The sequence below is a fragment of the Zingiber officinale genome, chromosome 7B (genome assembly GCF_018446385.1).
Source record: "Zingiber officinale cultivar Zhangliang chromosome 7B, Zo_v1.1, whole genome shotgun sequence".
In the NCBI taxonomy this organism is placed as follows: domain Eukaryota; kingdom Viridiplantae; phylum Streptophyta; class Magnoliopsida; order Zingiberales; family Zingiberaceae; genus Zingiber; species Zingiber officinale.
This window is the reverse complement of record NC_055999.1, coordinates 40,857,578-40,878,869: the sequence shown is the minus strand read 5'-3', so window position 1 is coordinate 40,878,869 and position 21,292 is coordinate 40,857,578. Positions and strand designations below refer to the sequence as shown.

At 39.3% G+C, this 21,292-nt stretch overlaps 1 non-coding gene across 1 annotated transcript; it reads left to right on the top strand.

Moving 5' to 3' along the window:
• The first annotated feature begins 11,108 nt into the window (after positions 1 to 11,108).
• On the top strand, positions 11,109 to 11,214 carry LOC122007436. The gene has a single exon (XR_006118933.1). It is a non-coding gene; the product is annotated as a small nucleolar RNA R71 (small nucleolar RNA).
• The last annotated feature ends 10,078 nt before the right edge of the window (positions 11,215 to 21,292 follow it).

Sequence of the window (21,292 nt, the reverse complement as noted above, 5' to 3'; positions counted from 1 at the left end):
TACACTGTGCACAGGATACTTAAGCTTGAGCCATACTTGATTTGTTTCCATGATTATGCTTATTATTGGAACTCTTTGATAGAGTTAGAAAAGTACATTAGGGTTTATGAATGTGTTGTAGAACATATGAATTTAGATTGCAGCATTTTGCTTGAGGACAAGCAAAGGTTTAAGTCTGGGGGTGTGATGTGCGTAGATTTCATATACTTTTATGCACGTTTTGACGCACATTTACATACTTTAAGCTTGCTAGATCTATACATTTTTATACTTCCATCTTTCCTTTTAGCATATTTACTCTTTTTTGTTCGGAGATCTGCTTTTTGTGCATTTTTTGTACACAGGAGTCGAATTTGGTGAAGATTCTACATTCTTGGACAAAACTTATGAGCAAAGCAAGTGAGAAGGCACCTGGTCGTGTACCAGACACGGCCCTGCATTGGTAGGGAGCTCTGGTCGTGTGGAGTTTAGAGGCCGTGTGGCAGCAACAGCAAAGGAACTTGGCCTGGCCGTGTGAACCTCACACGGTCGTGCCAAGATTTGAAGCAAATCAGAGTCCAATCCTTACATGGTCGTGTGGATCTACATGGCTGTGTAAGGTTTCCAGAGACTAAGAAGGCCCTGGTCATGTGCATCACACGGCCGTGCAGGGTTTCCAGCGCTTAGAAGTGTTCTAGCCGTGTGCACCACACGGTCGTGCCAGGTTTCCAGAAGCTGGGGCAGTCCAGGCCGTGTGGATCTACACGGCCGTGCTTGGAGGCCTTGATGGGAGTTGTCCACGGCTGTGTACACCACACGGCCGTGTATGGATGGCAGAGAGGGGAAAGGCTCTGGCCGTGTGAACCTCACACGGCCATGCCTCGGGGCCGTGTGGCGCCCAAAAAGCCCCCTCTATTTAAAGCCTCTTTGAAGATTTGAAAGGGATCTTCTCCCCCTTTGGGAGAAAGGAAGATTTGGTGGATTCCTCCCATTCTTGGGAGGATTTTTGGGCGATCTAAAGGGAGATCTTGGCGAATTCGACTCCGGGAGCGAGGATTGGATCCGAAGATCGAGCTATATTGTAGATAAGTTTTCTTTCTCTCCTCTTCTTGGATTGGGATGGAAGAAATGCTTGTAATCTTCTTATCTTTTGTTTTCATTCTTCATTTTATGGAGTAGATCTTGTTGTTCTAGGATGGTGGGAGTATTTGTGAGATAAATTGATGTAAACTCTTGTGGATTTGTCATTTCTTTGTTTCTATGATGTTGCCTAGTTTGTATCGATTGGATCTTGAATGATTAATTGTGATTAGGGCTTAATTCTCATTCTTGATTGATTGTTTGATATCTTGTAGACTTTGTAAAGATTAACCCTCACTCGATTTTCTGAGGGATCCACATGACAGCTGCAAGCCCATGTAAGGGCGTTTGAGGGATAACCTTGAAGGGGAAATGAGATTATTCAAGAGGGTAGGATAGATTTTATGATTCAATCCTTGTATCTTTATGGGTTAAGAAGCTATGAACTTCTATGTTGGTATCCGAGAGAAGCATAGTAATAGGTGCAATCCTGTGTAAGGACAACGTAGGTTCATATCTAATTGATCACATTTAGGTACATTTATCAGTCCTATGCCGGTTATCTATTGCAAGAGAGAACTGGCAACCTTCTTCAAATATTAGACAATTGAGAAATAAGAAATTGGTAAACCATATACATTCAAGAGATTTCACATCAAAGCCAAAACTCCTAGAACCTCCCTTTATCATAACTCAAACCCCAAACTCTTGTTTGTTAATCTTTCATTTTAGATTTGTTTTTCATCCTTAGCATTTGAACCAATTGATTAGTTGTTTAGCTAATTCACTTTGAGATATCTCTAGTGCTTATTCCAGTTCCTGTGGATACGATAATCTTTTATATTACTTGCGACATTTTCGTACACTTGTGGAGAGCGAACAGAGAGCTTGTAAAATTTTATAAGAGTTTTTCTTCTTGTAAAATTTTATAAAAAAAAATTATTTCCTTCCTCTTATAGGGGCTGACCACCCTTGCTTGGTGCCCAAGCAATGTGGCCGGCCAAAACCAAAAAAATAAAATCATCAACCAACTAATTTGGTGATTGATTCAATCAAGAGGAAAGAAAAGGAAAAATATAAGGGAAAAGGAAAAACTCTTGGAAGATTTTATTTTTTGTAAAAATTCTTCCCTCATTTGCCTTGGGCAAGTATTATAAAAGAAGGGGTGAGGAGGCTTCATGAGACACAATTCTTATTCTCTTGGAGGAGTCTCTCTTGGTAGTGGTCGGCCCTCTCTCTTCTTCCTTTCCCTTTGCTCTCTTCTCCTTGGTGGTGGTGGTGGCTAGATTTTAGAGGAAGAGGAAGGAAGCTTTTGGGTGGTGTTCATCTTGGAGGATCGTCGCCCACACGACGTCCAAGGCGAGGCGAGGAATATGGCAGAAGATCTCGAGGTCATTAGCATACAAAGAGAAGGTATAATTAGCAATTATTTTCCGCATCATCCTAGTTATTTCTTTTTGTAAGAATTCCAAACACAAGAGGCATTAGATCTAGTTTTTCGAATTAGTTTTTTGAGTTTGTGTTTTCTTCTTTTTCAAATTTGTGATTCGATTGTTCTTTTTGATTAACCAAGAGTTATTTAAGGAAATTAAATATTAGCTTTCCTTAAAAGTCTTTGTCTAGGTAGTGGTGGTTGCTCCCATATCCAAGAAGGCCATGTGCCTCACCATGCAGTCCTGGAAGCCAATTTTGAAAATTAATATTTAATGAAATTAATAACATAGGTGGATTTGAATCAATAGTGTTAAATTTCGCTTGCGATTCAAATCTAAACCATTAAGAACAGATAAGTTAAATTTGGAATCAATGATGTTAAGTTCCGTCTGCGATTCCTAATTTAATTTCTAAAAAACACAATAGGTTATTTAAGGAAAGGTTCGACACTTGTACAAAAAAATTTGTACAGTGGAACCGGTACGTTTTCCTAGGACTAACCAACAATATCTATGGATTTTATAGTAGGATTACCCAGAACTACGAATGGTTATGATGCTATCTGGGTAATAGTAGATAGATTAACTAAGTCTGCTCATTTCCTAGCAATCAGAACATCCTACTCTATTGGGCAGTTAGCACAATTGTATGTAAAAGAGGTCTTCTGATTACATGGAGTACCTAAGACTATAATTTCTGATAGAGATGGCCGCTTTACTTCACACTTCTAGGAGTGTGTTCAGAAAGCTCTTGGCACTAAGCTGCGATTTAGTACTGCATTTCATCCTCAAACAGATGGGCAAACAGAACGAGTGAATCAAGTTCTGGAGGATATGCTACGTGCTTGTGCCTTAGATTTCACAGGGAGCTGTTGTTGATACCTAAGCTTAGCAGAATTTGTGTACAATAATAGCTATCAAGCGACTATCAGAATGACACCTTATGAAGCTCTATATGGGAGGAGATGTAGATCTCCTATCTATTGGTATGAAGGTGGTGAAAAGAAGGAAATGAGACTCTAAACAGACCTTATTGAGGACACCACCAAAGCTATTCAGAACATTCGCCAGAGAATTGAAACTGCTCAGAGCCAGCAGAAGAGCTATGCGGATGTGCATCGTAGACCGCTAGAATTTGAGGTTGGAGATTTAGTGTTCCTCAATGTAGCTCCTATAAAAGGAGTGATGTGGTTTGGGAAGAAAGGAAAGTTGAGTCCACGATATGTGGGGCCATACCTGATCATTAGAAGAGTTGGCAAGGTAGCTTATAAGTTAGGACTACCTCAGGAAATGTCAGCTATTCATAATGTATTTCATGTCTCAATGCTGAAGAAGCATGTTCCCGATGCCAACCAAGTGATTGAACCACAGAAGGTACAAGTTCAAGAGAATCTCAGCTACGAAAGTCGACCTATTCAGATAATAGATCGAGAAGTTAAGAAGCTGAGGAACAAAGAGATACCTTAAGTAAAAGTACTGTGGCAGAGTCAACGGTATGAAGAAGCAACATGGGAACGCGAGGACGAGATGAGACAGAAGTATCCACAATTGTTCTAAGTTTGAGGACGAATATTTTATAAGGTATGGGGGATTGTAACACCCATAAATTTTCTATAATTCAAAATAGCAAAAATAAATAGAAGAAGAGAAAAGAACTAAAAATATATTTATAAATGGCCCAAGCTAGGATTGAACCCAAGACCTCTTACATGAGATTAGTTTAAGTTGCCAATAGGGTGGTGGTAAAGCATCACATCGGTAATAGGAAACAATTCCTTATAAGCAGATTCTTGGAGGAAGAGATGCTTCAACTTCCACTAAGTATAAAAGGTGAGGGATGAGATTAAAACTCAAATCTCTTCATTTTCTCTTCTCCCCATACCTAGCCGAATTCTTCCCTTCTTCTTTGCAAGTTTTGCCAACAACCCTAGGGTTCCACATTTTAAAGATTTTCAAGGGGGAAAAATCTAAGAGAAGGGTTTTCCCAAAGAAGTGGTACGCGTGTGAAGGTCCAGTTGGAGGGTGAGGCGCCCAAGAGAGGTTGTTCTCCCTAAACCTTAAAGGTGTAAGAGTAAGAAATAACAAAAGGATGTAAGTATCTCTCACCTGTAGTATGAGTTGTTACGTTATGCATGTGAAAAGACCTTTTGTGGTAGTTAATGTAGATTATGCATGTTAAAGGAATTATATGCTATGATATGTTATGCACATGCTATGATATGTAAGATGCCCCTATAAGTTTTGGGACTAAGAGAATATGTGGAGGGTCTTGAATGGATTCCCATCTAGTTTGGGACTAAGAAGCATAAATTCAAGGGCTCTAAAGTGCTTCCCTACAAGTACGTGGTTAAAGTGCACACCAGGTGTTTGTCTAAATAATAAATTAGTGCAAGAATAAGAAAGAAGTATTAAAAGAAAGTATTTTACTTTGAAGTGGCATGTACTGGACCAAGGTCCATGGGATGGGCTCCTAGATTGCCCTAGGCATAAGTTCGCCTAGTAGTACCTTAATGGGTTCGGGATTAGCTACCTCGGATCTTATTAAGGATCCGCGCAAAGTGGTACATTGTCGGGCCCAAAGAAGTTGATTATTATTTTCACTAGTATGTATTATAAAGTTTCTAAGTTCATTGGTTTGTTAAACTAAAACCATCATTAAGTGGAGAACTTGAGTTATAAAGTGTAGCGCTGATGAACTCTATGATATGCCAAGATTTCTGTTTTCATTACCTTACTAGCATGGTTGAAGTTGATGATTTGCACTGTAAACCTGTTTTAAAAATACATATCATGTGCATATTTACAAAGAATGAGTTTTAGCGTGAACTATACTCAAGTGCATGTTTGGATGTTTTCTTCCCAAGCAGTATTAAAAGCATATTCTCTTAAATGCATGGTTTTGTGAGTAGATGGTACTTACTAAGCGTTTGCTTATAGATTTGCATTTCCTTATACTGCAAATAAAGGTAAAGGGAAACTCGAGTAAGGAGGGGGTAGCAGGAGCAATGTTTTCTGGTGTGTGTGATGGAATAGTGGAAAGTGATCTTGGAACTTGCTAGTACTTGAAAATGCTAGATTTTGGTACTGATGAATCTAGTTTCTCATTTCCGCTTAGCATAAACATACTATTGGAGTATTGTGTATGAAGAATGTTCAGTTTTTAGTAATTAGTTGTCAAAGTCTCCTCATAAAGTAATGGGATAGATTGATAAGCCAAGAAAGGAGTACAAGGGGAGAATCACTCCCTTTTGGGGTGCAGGGTGTGACCCCCACACGGCCCGTGACATGGCCGTGTGGAGTCACACGGCCCCAACTCTCTCCCTCTCGGCCAAAGTTACACGGTCGTGTGCCACACATGGCCATGCGAGGCTTAGCCTCTGGAAAAGTTACACGGTCGTGTGCCACACACGGCCATGCGAGGCTTAGCTTCTAGAAAAGTTACACGGTCGTGTGCTACACACGGCCATGGGAGGCTTAGCCTCAAGAAAAGTTACACGGTCGTGTGCCACACACGGCCATGCGAGGCTTAGCCTCTGGAAAAGTTACACGGTCGTGTGCCACACACGACCTTTTGAGGCTTAGTCTATGCAAAAGTCACATGGCCATGTGCCACACACGGCCATGTAAGGTTTAGTCTATGCAAAAGTCACATGGCCATGTGCCACACACGACCATGTAAGGTAGTCTCTGCAAAAGTCACATGGCCATGTGCCACACACGGGCGTGTAAGGTTTAGTCTCTACAAAAGTCACATGGCCATGTGCCACACACGGCCATGTAAGGTTTAGCTTCTAGAAAGGTTACACGGCCATGTGCCACACAAGTTCAGACTAGATTTCTGAATCGAGCGAAGTGCAAATAACAAGGTCAAATATATATATATATAAAGATAAAGGTAACGTTCGTGCCCTAAGTTAGGGTATGAGAAAGGCGGTCGTTACATCAAGAACTAGTTCCATTATTCCAAGAAGTTCCTGTAGACCTCCGCAAGTGTATGGAAATATCGCAAGTAATATAAAAGATTATAGTATCCACAAGACTGGAATAAGCACTAAGAATGTCTCAAAGCGAATTAGCTAGATAACAAATCAATGGATTGACAAAGTCTAAGTGTAACTATGAAAAGTAACAAAGAAATAAAAGAATAGGAAACAAAGAATTGGGCAATGATAAGGGATATTCTAAGAGTTTTGGTTTCTTTGTAAGGTTCTTCAATGTAAATGATCTACCAAATCATTTTTCTCAATTGTCCATCATTTGTAGAAGGTTGTCGGTTCTCTCTTGCAATAGAGAACCGACCAAGGACTGAAATCCATACCTAGATTGATCAATTAGGAATGAATCTATGTTGTCCTTATACTAGCTTGCCTGTCACGTGCGTTCCTCAGAAAATCAACATAGGAATCCATCACTCATCAACTCATCAAGATATAAAGATTAATTCCACCTATCTATCCTACCTTCTTGAAATACCTAATTTTCCTTTCAAGATTACCCCTCAAGCGTCCTTACACGGGCATGTTCCTGTCACGAAGATCCCTCGAAAAATTGAATGAGGAGCAATCCATACAAAATCCATAAGATATTCAAACATTCAATCAAGCATGGTAATTAAGCCCTAATCACAACAATCCACACAAGAAAGAATGGATACAAAATAGGGAAAAATCATAGAAATAGGAAATTGGCATATCCACAAGAGTTTTACATCAAGATTTCATTACAAATACTCCCTCCATCCTAGAACAAGAGATCTACTCCATAAATCGAAGAAAGAATCCGAAAGAAACAAAGATTACAAGCATTTCTAATCCCTCAAATCCAAGAAAGGAGAGAAAGAAAACTTATCTACAGAGAAGAATAGTCTTCGGATCCAATCCTTCGATCTTGGAGTCGAATCGGTGAAGATCCTTTCTAGAATCATCGAAAAATCCCTTCAAGATGGAGAGAAATTGCCCAAAGCTTCCTGTCTCCCAAAGGGGAGAAGATCCTCTTTCAAATCAAGGAGGAAGGCTTATATAGATGTGAGGTTTGGGCGCCACACGGCCCTGAGGCACGGCCGTGTGAGGTTCACACGGCCTACCTAACTTCCCTCTCTGCACAACTCACACAACCGTGTGTGAGACACGGCTGTGGCACACCCTGCATCTGCTACCTTCACATGGCCGTGTAGATCTACACGGCCTGGGCATTCTCTAGCACTGTACATCTCACACGGCCGTGTAGTGTACACGGCCAAGCCCTTCATGGTCTCTGGAAACCTCACACGGCCGTGTAGATCTACACGACCATATAAGTCTTCAACACTGGAATGCTAGTATGACCGTGTACTGCACACAACCTGCTCCTGCTGGCTCCATATCTTGACACGGCCGTGTGAGGTTCACACGGCTGTGGCAACTTCCTTCTCTGTTTCAGCCACATGGCCAGAAATCTCCACACGGCCATGGAAACCCCCCATGGCAGGGCCGTGTGAGGTTCAGGAATGATGCCTTCCTCCTTTGCTCTACTTGCAGATTTGGCCTTGAACATGAAATCTTCACCAAATTCGACTCCTATGTACAAAAAATGCACAAAAGCAGATCTCCGAACAAAAAGAGTAAATATGCTAAAAGGAAAGCTGGAAGTACAAAAATACATAGACAAAGCATGTACAAAGTATGTAAATGTGTGTCAAAACATGCTAACAAGTGTATACAATCTACGCACATCACACCCCCAGACTTAAACCTTTTCTTGTCCTCAAGCAAAATGCTGCAATCTAAATTCATATGCTCTACAATGTTCTCATATCCCTAATGCATTCTCCTAACTTTATCAAAGGGTTTCATTAGTAAGCATGATCATGAAAACAAGTTAAGTATGGCTCAAGCATAAGTACCCTGTGCACAGTGCGAAAACAACTCAAAACTCTTCAAGTTTCAATCTATGTCCTAGTCAAGTCGTCATCAAGTTTGAATTCCTAATGTTTCCGGTGATAGACAAGTAACCAGTGATAGGCACTTACTTGCCACACACTTGGTTCATATTTCTCAATTAACCCAATGTCTCAAAGGTGTGCTCAATCTCAAGAGAAGCTAACAGTCATTTCCATAACCCAACTCGGTTTCAAATGGGTGACTTGCTAGATTCCACTCACGACAACTATTTTTTATATCCCTTATTCACTTTTTTCCTTTGCTTTTTTTCACTTTTTTTTTCATAAGTATTTGCATTGTGCAAATCTTATTTCACAAGTGTACTTTTAGCACAAATGTTGGGATATTTTGATTTTTCCAAATGAGTTTACATGATTTGAGCCTCATCCAGTAACCAAAATGAAGTTTGAGAAATCACCATGGAAACCAAGTACTAAACAAACAAGATGAATCATGACTATTTCAATGATATCAACCATTCAAGCATCAAGTCAAAGTGTAATGAAAATAAGATCCTTAAGGTCAAGTCAAGACTAAAACTCATCTCCATAAGATATAGCTTACATCATGCTACTCAAGATAGAGGAAAGAGATTCACTAGGCATACTACTAACATCATTTGAACATCATGAATCTAGATAATGGACGTGCTAACATTTAATCTTGAAGACAATAAAGCATATAAGTGAAGTTTGATGTTCTCAAGATGTATGCCACAAGATTTCAAAACAAAATGCAAGACATAAGCAAAAACAAAAAAACAAACAAAGTAATTCAAATGAATCTAATGCATCCCCCCAGACTTAAACTTTTCATTGTCCCAATGAAAACTAAAAACAATGTGGAGGAGATTTTAAGAGAAGTTACCAAGTGATGAGCTCCAAATAGTTGACATTCATGTTTTTAAAGATACTCCTCCATCCAATACTCACATTTCTCCACAACTTTGAATTCTACAACAATAAGATAGAAAAGAAAAATTAAGTAGAGGATACATGTTTAATATAAACTCAGAACTAATGACATAAAAGAAAATAAGGAAAATGAACTTGTGTTGCCTCCCAAGAAGCGCTTGTTTAAGGTCATTAGCTCGACCACCTCATTAGATTCATCTAAATCTCGCTCTTGGAGAGGTAAGATATTTTAGAACCCTCCTACCAGTGGTTCTTGTTATGGAGAGAGCTTTCATCAATGGAGCTATAAAGTAAAGTATAACTCTCTCCATCTTCGTCTTCTTAAAAGTTTTTTCAGGTGGTCAAAGACGGTTCAAATTGAGCTTCCAATTATTAGCCCAAGTGAAATCTGCACATGCAAAGAAAGTACAAATCTCCCACAAACATATTAGATAAGATAGAGCCATAACCATATTAAGATAAGCAGAATAAGAAATAAAAACTGAATCACATCCAACAAAGTCAATGATAGGTACCTCTATAAAATTTTCCAAAAGATCACAAGAAGTACTAACCTTCTTTGCTGAGAAATACCTGATATTTCTAAACATGTGGATGTGATTTCCTCTGAATCAAATGATGGTTCTAGCTCATGCTCAGGTGTTGGCGATATCAAAGATGGTGATTCTTGACACTCAACCATATCTACATGAGTCCCTACACATTGGTCCACAACATGCTCAATCCTTGCAACTCTTACAACATCTAAGGATTGTGTGGACAAAGGAGGTGATTCTTGAGATGCTGCTTCCACAGCACAGCTCCCTACACATTCTTCCAAAACACCATCATCAACACATACATCAAGAAATAAACCAACATCTATATTCTCAATAGGAGAACCAATAACAAGAGGATCAATAACTTCACTTGTAGTTTTAAATTGATCTACCACATCATCATCATCTGAAAATTTAATGTCACTACAATACCATATAAAATTTGGAGGTAGATCTGAAAACTTATTTACCACTGCTTTATCTTAACAATCCTCATCTGAAGAGTCTTCATCTTTATACAAATTCAAAAGTCTGCACTCAACCTTACCAGCGTCACATAATTTTTTAAAGTCATAGTTCTCATTGACCTCCACTAACCTTTGTGGAAAAGGAACCCTTAGTGAAGGTCTTGGGAAAGGTACTTCTAATTTCCCATATTCCCTTTTAGCTTGTGGAGGAGATTCAACTTGCTTATCTAGTGTTGGTATGATCAATCGTTGAGGGAAAGGTACTTGTGGCATTTGTGAACCTCCTGGAATAATGGAACTGAGTTCATGTGGTCTTCTATTGTTCTTCTCCTCAATTCTAAACATGTCCTTCTTCAGAAGTTCTTCATGATTTTTTTCAATTCTCAACCCAACATCATCACACTTTTCACTAGATCTTGTCTGCGAAGGAGGGGGATCTTCTTTAAACCAATTTGAAATAATACTTTCAATATTTGCCCCTAAATGTTTGAACTCCCCATTCTGTGACTTGTGATTTTCAAAACTCATAGATGGTTGAGTTACAATTTGTTTGACAAGCTCTATAGCATTTATGGCTTGTACTCCTTGAATGTTTGAGGGAGATTTCATTCAACTTATATTCAACCATTCTCGGAGGTTCAATGTCTCTTGATCAATTAACATATATGCTTCATCTACACTTTTATCCATAAAAGAACCTCCAGCTGATGAATCCAATATACTCTTGTCTGAAAAAGAAATTCCCCCATAGAATATGTGTAGAATCAACCATTTTTCAAAACCATGATGAGGGCACTATCTTTAAAGACTCTTGAATCTATCCCATGCTTCAAATAATGATTCTCCATATGCCTGAGCAAAATTTGTTATGTAATTCCTCATATACACTGTTCTGCTTGGAGGAAAAAAATGATTCAGAAATTGCTTCTCCAATTGCTCCCAACTTGTGATACTTTGAGGATGGAGAGAATATAACCAAGTCCTTGCTTTATCCTTGATACTGAAAGGAAATGCCATCAATCGAACTGCATCTACTGACACTCCTTCACATTTCACCATATCACAAATCTCTAAAAATGTTTCAAGATGCAGATAAGGACTTTCCGATACTTCTCCTCCAAATTTGTGACCTTGTATCATGAAAATTAACTCTGGGTCAAGTTGGAAACTTTCTGCTTCAATTTGAGGTTGCACAATGGGAGATAAAAATCTTGCAGAAAAGGGTGTAGAAAAATTTCTCATGGGCCTGCTTGACATGTTAGTGCTCATGGATATTCAAGAAAAATTATAAAATGAAGAATCAAAGACAAGAAATAAAATGCAATATGAAAAGCAAGAAAGAAAATGCAGAATTTAAATTGCAAGAAAGAAAGTGCATAATGAAAACAAGAAAGAAAAGATAAAAGAAAAAAAGAAAAATGTCTAGAATAATTCATATGCTAAAGATTGCAAGATATGTTTACAAAAGAAAAGAAGAAAGAAACTAGATCAAAAGAGAAAATAGAGAAAAGTTAGATTAGAGTGCTAGAAATCAAGAATGCAAAGTTAGAATTAGAATTAGAATTGCAACAAAAAGAATTGACAAGAATTAGAAAGATATGCAAATGATGAAAACAGAATCCTAAAGATTAGTTTCAATTATGCTAATGAAAAGAAAAGAAAAGTTATGTTTAGTCTAACTCAATTGATAATCCCTAATGTTATTGCACAGTCCCCGGCAACGGCGCCAAAAACTTGTTGACCTCCGCAAGTGTATAGAAATATCACAAGTAATATAAAAGATTATCGTATCCACAGGGACTGGAATAAGCACTAAGAATGTCTCAAAGTGAATTAGCTAGACAACAAATCAATGGATTGACAAAGTCTAAGTGTAACTATGAAAAGTAACAAAGAAATCAAAGAATAGGAAACAAGAAATAGGGCAATGAAAAGGGATATTCTAGGAGTTTTGGTTTCTTTGTAAGGTTCTTCTATGTAAATGATCTACCAAATCCTTTTTCTCAATTGTCCATCATTTGTAGAAGGTTGTCGGTTCTCTCTTGCAATAGAGAACCGACCTAGGGCTGAAATCCATACCGAGATTGATCAATTAGGAATGAATCTATGTTGTCCTTACACGGGCTTGCCTGTCATGTGCGTCCCTCGGAAAATCAACATAGGAATCCATCACTCATCAACTCATCAAGATATAAAGATTAATTCCATCTATCTATCCTACCTTCTTGAAATACCTAATTTCTCTTTCAAGATTACCCCTCAAGCGTCCTTACACGGGCATGTTCCTGTCATGAAGATCCCTCAAAAAATTGAATGAGGAGCAATCCATAAAAGATCCATAAGATATTCAAACATTCAATCAAGCATGGTAATTAAGCCCTAATCACAATAATCCACACAAGAAAGAATGGATACAAAACAGGGAAAAATCATAGAAATAGGAAATTGGCATATCCACAAGAGTTTTACATTAAGATTTCCTTGCAAATACTCCCTCCATCCTAGAACAAGAGATCTACTCCATAAATCGAAGAAAGAATCTGAAAGAAACAAAGATTACAAGCATTTCTAATCCCTCAAATCCAAGAAAGGATAGAAAGAAAACTTATCTACGGAGAAGAATTGTCTTCGGATCTAATCCTTCAATCTTGGAGTCGAATCGGTGAAGATCCTTTCTAGAATCGCCAGAAAATCCCTCCAAGATGGAGAGAAATCGCCTAAATCTTCCTTTCTCCCAAAGGGGAGAAGATCCTCTTTCAAATCAAGGAGGAAGGCTTATATAGAGGTGAGGTTTGGGTGCCACACGGCCCCGAGGCATGGCTGTGTGAGGTTCACACGGCCTGCCTCACTTCCCTCTCTGTACAACTAACACAGGCGTGTGTGAGACATGACCGTGGCATACCCTGCATCTGCTACCTTCGCATGCCCGTATAGATCTACACGGCCTGGGCATTCTCTGGCACTGGAGATCTAACACGACCGTGTAGTGTACACGGCCATGCCCTTCATGGTCTTTGGAAACCTCACACGGCCGTGTAGATCTACACGGCTATGTAAGTCTTCAACACTTGAATGCTAGTATGACCGTGTACTGCACACGGCCTGCTCCTGTTGGCTCCATATCTTGACACAGTCGTGTGAGGTTCACACAGCCGTGGCAACTTCCTTCTCTGTTTCAGCCACATGGCCAGAAATCTCCACACGCCTAGGGCAACCCCCCATGGCAGGGCTGTGTGAGGTTCAGGAATGATGCCTTCCTCCTTTGCTCTGCTTGCAGATTTGGCCTTGAACATGAAATCTTCACCAAATTCGACTCCTGTGTACAAAAAATGCACAAAAGCATATCTCCGAACAAAAAGAGTAAATATGCTAAAAGGAAAGCTAGAAGTACAAAAATACATAGACAAAGCATGTACAAAGTATGTGAATGTGCGTCAAAACATGCTAACAAGTATATACAATGTACGCGCATCAGTTCCCAAAGGCCACAAGTACCTTTTCCTCAATGGTTGATGACACCAACACCAGATAAGCAAGTTGGACCTCCTCCGCAAGCTCAAAGGGAATTTGGGAAAAAGGAAGTATCTTTCCCAAGACCTTCACTAAGGGTTCCTTTTCCACAAAGGTTAGTGAGGGTCAATGAAAATGATGACCTTAGCAAATTCTGTAACACTAATAAGGTTGAGTGTAGATTTCTGGATGTTTATGAAGATGAGAACTCTTCAGATGAGGATTGTGATGATAATGCAGTGGATAACAAGTTTTCAGATTTACCTTCTGGGTTTACAAGGTGTTATGATGAAATTAAATTTTTAGATGATGAATGTGATGTGATAGATCAACTTAAAACTACAAATGAAGTTAGTGATCCTTCTATAGATGATTCTCCTACTGAGGATATTGATGTTGGTTTATTTTTTGATGCTTGTGTTGATGATGATGTTATGAAAGGAAGTATAGGGAGCTGTGTTGTGGAAGCAGCATCTCATGAATCACCTCCTTTATCCACACAACCTTCTGAGATTATGAGAGTTACAAGGATTGAACATGTTGTGGACCAATGTGTTGGGACTTGTGCAATAGAAGCAAAGGCCCAAGAATCACCACTCTTAAAGGAACCACCACTTGAGCCTGAGCTAGAGTCAATACAAGATTCAGAAGTCACATCCACATGTTTAGAACTTTCAGGTATCTCTTAGCAAAGCAAGGTTAGTATCTTTTGTGATCTTTTGAAAAATTTCATAGATATACCAATAGTAGATTTTGATGGATGTGATTCAATTTATGATACATACTCAGTTCATCTTAATAAGGTTCTAGTTCTATCTAATATAGCATGCTTGGGAGAGGTATGTTTTTCTTTTGGGTGTGCAGATTTTCAGAGGGCCTATAATTGGAAGCTCGATCTGAACTGTCTTCAACCTCTTGAAAGAATTTCCAAGAAGATGAAGATGGAGAGAGGGATTCTTCATTTTTTGATGAAAGCTCCCTCCATAATAAGAGCACTTGGTAAGAGGGTGATGAAATATCTTACCCCTCCAAGAGTGAGATTGAGATGAATCTAATGAGGTGGTCGAGCTAATGACCTTAAACAAGCGCTTCTTGGGAGGCAACCCAAGTTCAATCTTGTTTTCATTCATGTTTTTAGTTCCTTTCTAGTTTCATTTCTTTCCTCATAATAAGCATGTATCCTCTACTTAATTTTCGTTGTTAATTTTCTTTTATAGGACTCAAAGATTAGGAGGAGTACAATTACATGATGGAGAAGTTAATGACATGGGCATTTGGCACACATCATTTGGTAACCTCTCTTACTTTTAATCTCCTCCACATTGTTTTTAATTTTCATTGGGACAATGAAAAGTTTAAGTCTGGGGGGATGCATTAGATGCATTTGGTTTAGTTTAGTTTTTGCTTATTTCTTTTGCATAATAAATTTTTCCTAGTTGCATCATTCATCACATCATGATTTTTTGTTCCTTAATGCAAAATACTAGCACGTTTCATCTAGATATTTATGTTGTGTGATTTGGTATGCTAGTATGCTTATTGATTTTTATTTTCCTATCCATAGTAGCATGAAGTGAGCATTATTATTACTAGAAGAATTTGAATGTTGGCCTAGTTTTAGGATCTCTTCACATTATGCATATTATGCTTGACTTTGATGATAGATAGTTTTGAAAATAGTCATGATTCATAGAATCGGACTAGTACTCTTGCTTCTATGGTGACCTCTCAACTACATTTTGGTTACTGGATAAACTCAGATCATGTAAGCTCATTTGGAAAAATCAATTCAAAAAAAAATGAGAGTTTAGTCAAGTTTGATACTTTGCAAACATTAAAAAAAAAAAGAAGGAAAAAAATAAGGGATAAAAAAAAAATAGTTATCGTAAGTGGAAACTAGCAATTCACCCCTTTGAGATCGAGTTAGGTTACTGGGGAAATAAATGCTATGTTTTTCTTGATATTGAGTATTCCTTTGAGACCTTGTGTAGATGATGCATAGCATTTTTGAGGGGAACAAATTTTACGTGTGACAGGTAAGTGCCTATCGCCGGAAGTATGAGGAACATGGTTAAATGAAAATTTTACTAGGCTTAAAGATTGACATTTGAGAAAGTTAAGTGTTATGAACCGCAAGTGCACGGATTCGTCGTCAGTAATAAAAATATCGATCCCACAGGGATTAGTTATAAGCACTAGCAATTGTTCACTAATGGTTAGCTAGACTACCAATGGTTGTGAATAGTCTAAGGAAAAAAAAGTCGGGAAGAAGAATTGAGAGCTGGTGAGTCGAAGTGTTCACTTGGTTTTGAGGAGTTCTAGGAGGTCGGTTTAGTTGTGGTGGTATTGATGTGTCACGTTTTATCCTACACTCGTTGTCCTTTAACATGCAATTGCCGGAAGCTAAAGCGGGTATTCTTAAGTACCAGAATAAAGACCCTAAGAAGTCCTGTTACGATTTACCTTTGTCACTAGAGCACCTCAGCAAATCTTGAGGACACGACCCTAATTGGTAAGTTAAGAATATTAGTTAAGAACTAAGTTTGGTCTCTCGCTTCCTTGAGGAGAATTTACCTCTCCTTTCAAGGAAGTATCCTAGATGTCCATGAACGGGTTACCCCTGTCATTAGGGCCCCTCGGGTGTATGATCTAGGGATAATCCCTCTACGAGGTTAACAAGTTCTACACAATCAAGCAACATGCAATTGAGACAAAGCATGAAAGATCATCCAATGAGTATAAGCATAATACGAGTTTTACATCAAACCGAACCACAACTGCTCCCTAGTCCTAGAACAAAGGATCTACTCCATAAGTGTCAGAGAAATACCCAAAGACATAATGTAGATAAACATACAATCTTTAAACACGGAGAAAGAAAGAAAGAAGATGCTTATCCAATGATGACAAGTGACCTTCGGATCTAATTCTCTGCTTTTGGAGTCGATATGGTGGTGGAAGATCACTAGACGGAGGTCCAAGATGGCGTGGGATGGCTTCAAGATGTTTCTCCAACTGACGGCTTGCTTCCCCCGCTCCCCCCTTGAGAAAAAGGGTTAAAACCCTTATATAGACTAGGGTTCGGCTGCAGCAACACGGTCGTGCCAAGATGGTATGGTCGTGTTCATTCTCTTCTTTGGTGGCGCTACACGGCCGTGTCAATTGGCATGGTCATGTGGTGTCTGGCCTCGATCCCTGGGGCACGGCCGTGCAAGGACGCACGACCGGGCACTTCCTGGTCTCGGTCAAGGGGTGGCACGACCGTGTACTGATCTGCCTTGGTCTCAGTTGCACGGCCGTGTAGGGTTGCATGGTCATGCACTTCTCCTCTTCGGTCTGGTCACACAGCCATGCGAGATCACACGGCCTTGTTCTTTGGCTTGTTTTGGTGCGTCGATAGTCGTCATTTTCGCTCCAAAAAGTTGTCCCTTTCAACACAAAACCAAACAAAGAGCAGATATTCGAACAAAAGAGTATATATAATGAGTACAAGATGAAAGAGACGATCATACAAAGAATATGTATGCATAAAGTAAGTAGATGTGCGCTAAAACATGCATAAATGATCATAATATTTGTGCACATCACACCGCCAGACTTAAACCTTTGCTTGTCCTCAAGCAAAATGCTACAAACTATGTTCATAAGTTCCTGCAGTGCTTCATAATCCCTAGTGCATTCGCCTAACTCTATCAACTAGTTTCATTGATAAGCATGGCTGTGGAGTAATCTAAGTATGGCCTAAGCATAAGTCCTTTGTGCTCGGTGTAGTATGTAGCTCAAACTCTTCAAGTTTCAATTCTCTGTCCTAGTTAAGTCATCATACAATTGAGTTCCTAATGTTCCCGGTGATAGACACTTACCTGCCGCACACTTAGTTCATTTTCATTAAATCACACAAAGTCTCAAATGATACTACTCAGAATCAAGAGAAACATAACATTCATTTTTCCAGTAACCTAACTCGATGTCAAAGGGGTGAATTGTTAGTTTTCACTCGCGATAATTATTTTTTTATCCCTTATTCATCATCATTTTTTTTTACAAACACACATGCGCTGCATATGTTGGGATTTAGATTTTTCCCAATAAGCTTCCATGATCCGAGGCCATCCAGTAACCAAAATGCAAACAAGGAATTATCAAGGGAACAAAAGTACTAAACAATTTGGATGAATCATAACTATTTCAAAAGTATATCTACTATTCAAGCTTGAGTACTTAAGTGTAGTGAAAATAAGGTCCTTACGATTAGGCCTAAACTTATACCAAACTCCATACAATACTTAGCTTATTTCATGCTACAAAAGATAGAGAAAGAAGATACACTAAACATACTAACACCATCTGGAAACTCATGAACTAAGAAAATGTTAGCTATTTTGCTATCGGACAAGTAGCAGAAAAAGTAGACGGTTGATGTTCTCAAATATGCCATAAAATTAAAGATGAGAAAGAAAAATGCAAATGAGGTGCAAGTAGAAACAAATAAAATGAGAATAAATAAACAAGACTAAATAAAACAAAGAAAATGAAATATGAAAAAACAAAAGCAAGACTCAACTCGACTCAGGTTGTGCAACAACACCCCCCCCCCCCCAGACTTAGACTTTTCATCGTCTCGATAAAATCAATACAGTGACGGGGGTGGGGGATAAGGAGGTCCTCGATGTGAGCCAGGGGGAAACCTAGGCATACCAAGAAGATGGCTAAGGTGTTGATGATATTGATATAGGGCATCTACTTGTTTTCTAGTGATATCCATATCATCCATAAAATTTCTCATCCTTTCCTGGTCAACATCATAATCCTGAACGAACCCCGTCACCTGACTATAGAAGTCCCTAATGAACTAAAAATGGTCCTATACCTCCCTAAACTGGTCGTCAGATAGCTTGACGCGCCCTACAATAATTGTTGTTAGGTATTTTGCTTCTCATAAAGAGAGTCTAAAGACGTACGGAAATCAAAAAAATCAAATCTAGAGGATCCCGTGCCATAAGTAAAAGAGTGTCTAGGAAGTTCCGGATATCCAGAATGCTGCGGGAATCCTGATGACAAGGGCTCTTGGTGGTACTCGGGTTCTTCTACAATGGAAGGTACAATCTTGGGGTGTAAATTGGTAATCACCCAATTCGCGGGGTCACGAACTGAAGTGCGCTCGGGATAAGGAAGGGGTAATGGAAAACCATTGGTTTTAGGGAAAGCAAACTCATTCTCATCCTGATAAATCATCTTCATAGCAAGACAAGAATCGATGTCGATCTTGTCATTACCATGAATCACCTCTAATCCATCAAGTGCATAACCCAGATTGAATGCTACTTGGGTGATTTATCCTCCAAACACTATCATCCCCGAAGATGCCTTAGCTGCTTTCCACAAAGTTTGCAAGAAATGAAACCCTGAATCAAAATCAACTATATTTAACATCGCCCAAAGAGAATAGAGTTCTATCTTCTTAACCACCCCATCGCTCTCTCCTCGACCAAAGATTGTTTTACTCATCACTCTATGAAGGTATCTAAAGGTCAGGTTTTGTATCCAGGATGCTTTGGCTCTAGAGGGTTCATAAGGGTCTTGTGATCTGGTAATCGACATCCAAAATTTGTTCCACTTAATACCACCATCAAATCCACGTGAACCACCAGTAGGTAACCCAAAACAATCATTAAAATTACTAAAAGTTCACCGAACTTCTTTATTCATCATTCTAAAAGTTATGACTCCTGCTTAGTCATCCTCAGAAGGAAATTTAACATCTATCGAGCTCAAAAATTCAAGAACTAGGCGGGGGTAAGTCGGTGCATGGATGTACATTATATCATTCCAATTTAAAGCACTAATCATCCAATCTATGTCATCCCTAATCCTGGCACATCAATAGTAGTGGGATCCATATATTTAGTGCATAAGATTTTTCTAACGATAAGAATATCATATCTAGCTTTTTGCTCATGATTTCTAAAAAAAATATTGAACTCGTTTTCGTTACCTTCGTCGCGTGCCACCCACTTTCCTTTGACCTTCAATGATGAAGCCTTCCCCTTGCCTTTGTCGCCTCCCGATATGTCTCCTTCGCCAGATCCACCGCTTCCTCTATGAAGTCTCTTCAAGATCTGTGACATGGTGCAAGGTTTTGAGGAGTTTCTTGTGGAAATGAGTCTTGAGGATGGAAATAGAGAGGAGAAGGAAGGGAAAATAGGGAAGTTTCTTCTCTCTTTTTGGTTTTGTGGCTTGAAGAATTTTTAGATTTGGATGTAGATCTAAACAAAAGTGAGCTCTAGTGGTGGGAAATCAGGGATTGATGAGGTGTAGTAGAGAGGAGAAGTCTTTTGGGAGAGAGGGAGATGGAAATAGGATTTCTTGGAAGAGGAGGCGGCGTGCACGGGTTGAGACACAGCTGTGTCTTATAGACACGGCCGGGTCAAATGGGATGATGCATGACTGTGCCGATTGGCACGACCTCCTTCTTTCTCCCCTCGGCCAAAGTGGCACTGTCGTGCTGGTTGGCACGACCCCTGTCTTTTTCTCCTCTGTATGAGTCGCACGGCCATGCCAGTTGGCATGACTTGGATCTTCTTCATCTCTGGCAGGGCTGCACGGCCGTGCCAATTAGCATGGCCCGTGCCTCTTTCTTCTCTGCACAAGCCACACATCCATCCAGACTTGCATGGCCCATAGCTGTAGTCTCTGTTGGTTGCTACTCGGAAAACCCAATGGTTCCACTGTACAAAAATTTTGTACGTGATCTGAACCTTTCCTAGCTACCATGTGTCCTTTTAAGTTAAACTTGTATCTCCTGCGAAACTTAACACGTTTGATTCCAAGTTTAACTTATATGTTGTTTTAGGTTTAGATTTGGATCTCCTGTAAAACTTAACACGTTTGATCCAAATCACCTAGGTTATAAATTCAATTAAATATTAGTTTCCAAAATTGGCTTCCAGTACTGCATGGCGAGGCACTTGGCCTTCTTGGATATGGGAGCAACCACCACCGACTATACAAAGCCTTTTAAGGAAAGTTAATATTTAATTTCCTTATATAACTCTAGGTTAACCAAAAGGAACAATCAAATCACAAGGAAAAAAGAAAAAGAACACAACATCGAAATTAAATTCGAAAAACAAGAATCGAATGCCTCTTGTATTTGGTATTTATACAAAGAAAAATTAACTAGTATGATGCGGAAATTAAATACTAGTTGTACCTCTTCCTTGTATGCTAAAAACCTCGAGATCTTCTGCCGTATCCCTCGCCTCCTCTTGGACGTCGTGTGGGCGATAATCCTCCAAGACGAACACCACCCGGAAAGCTTCTCCTCTTTCTCTAGAATTCGGCCACCACCACCACAAAGGAGCAAAAGAGAGCAAAGGGAAGAGAGGGAGAGGGTCCGGCCACTTGATGATCTCCAACAACACAATATCAATTGTTATGTTCTTCAAGGCC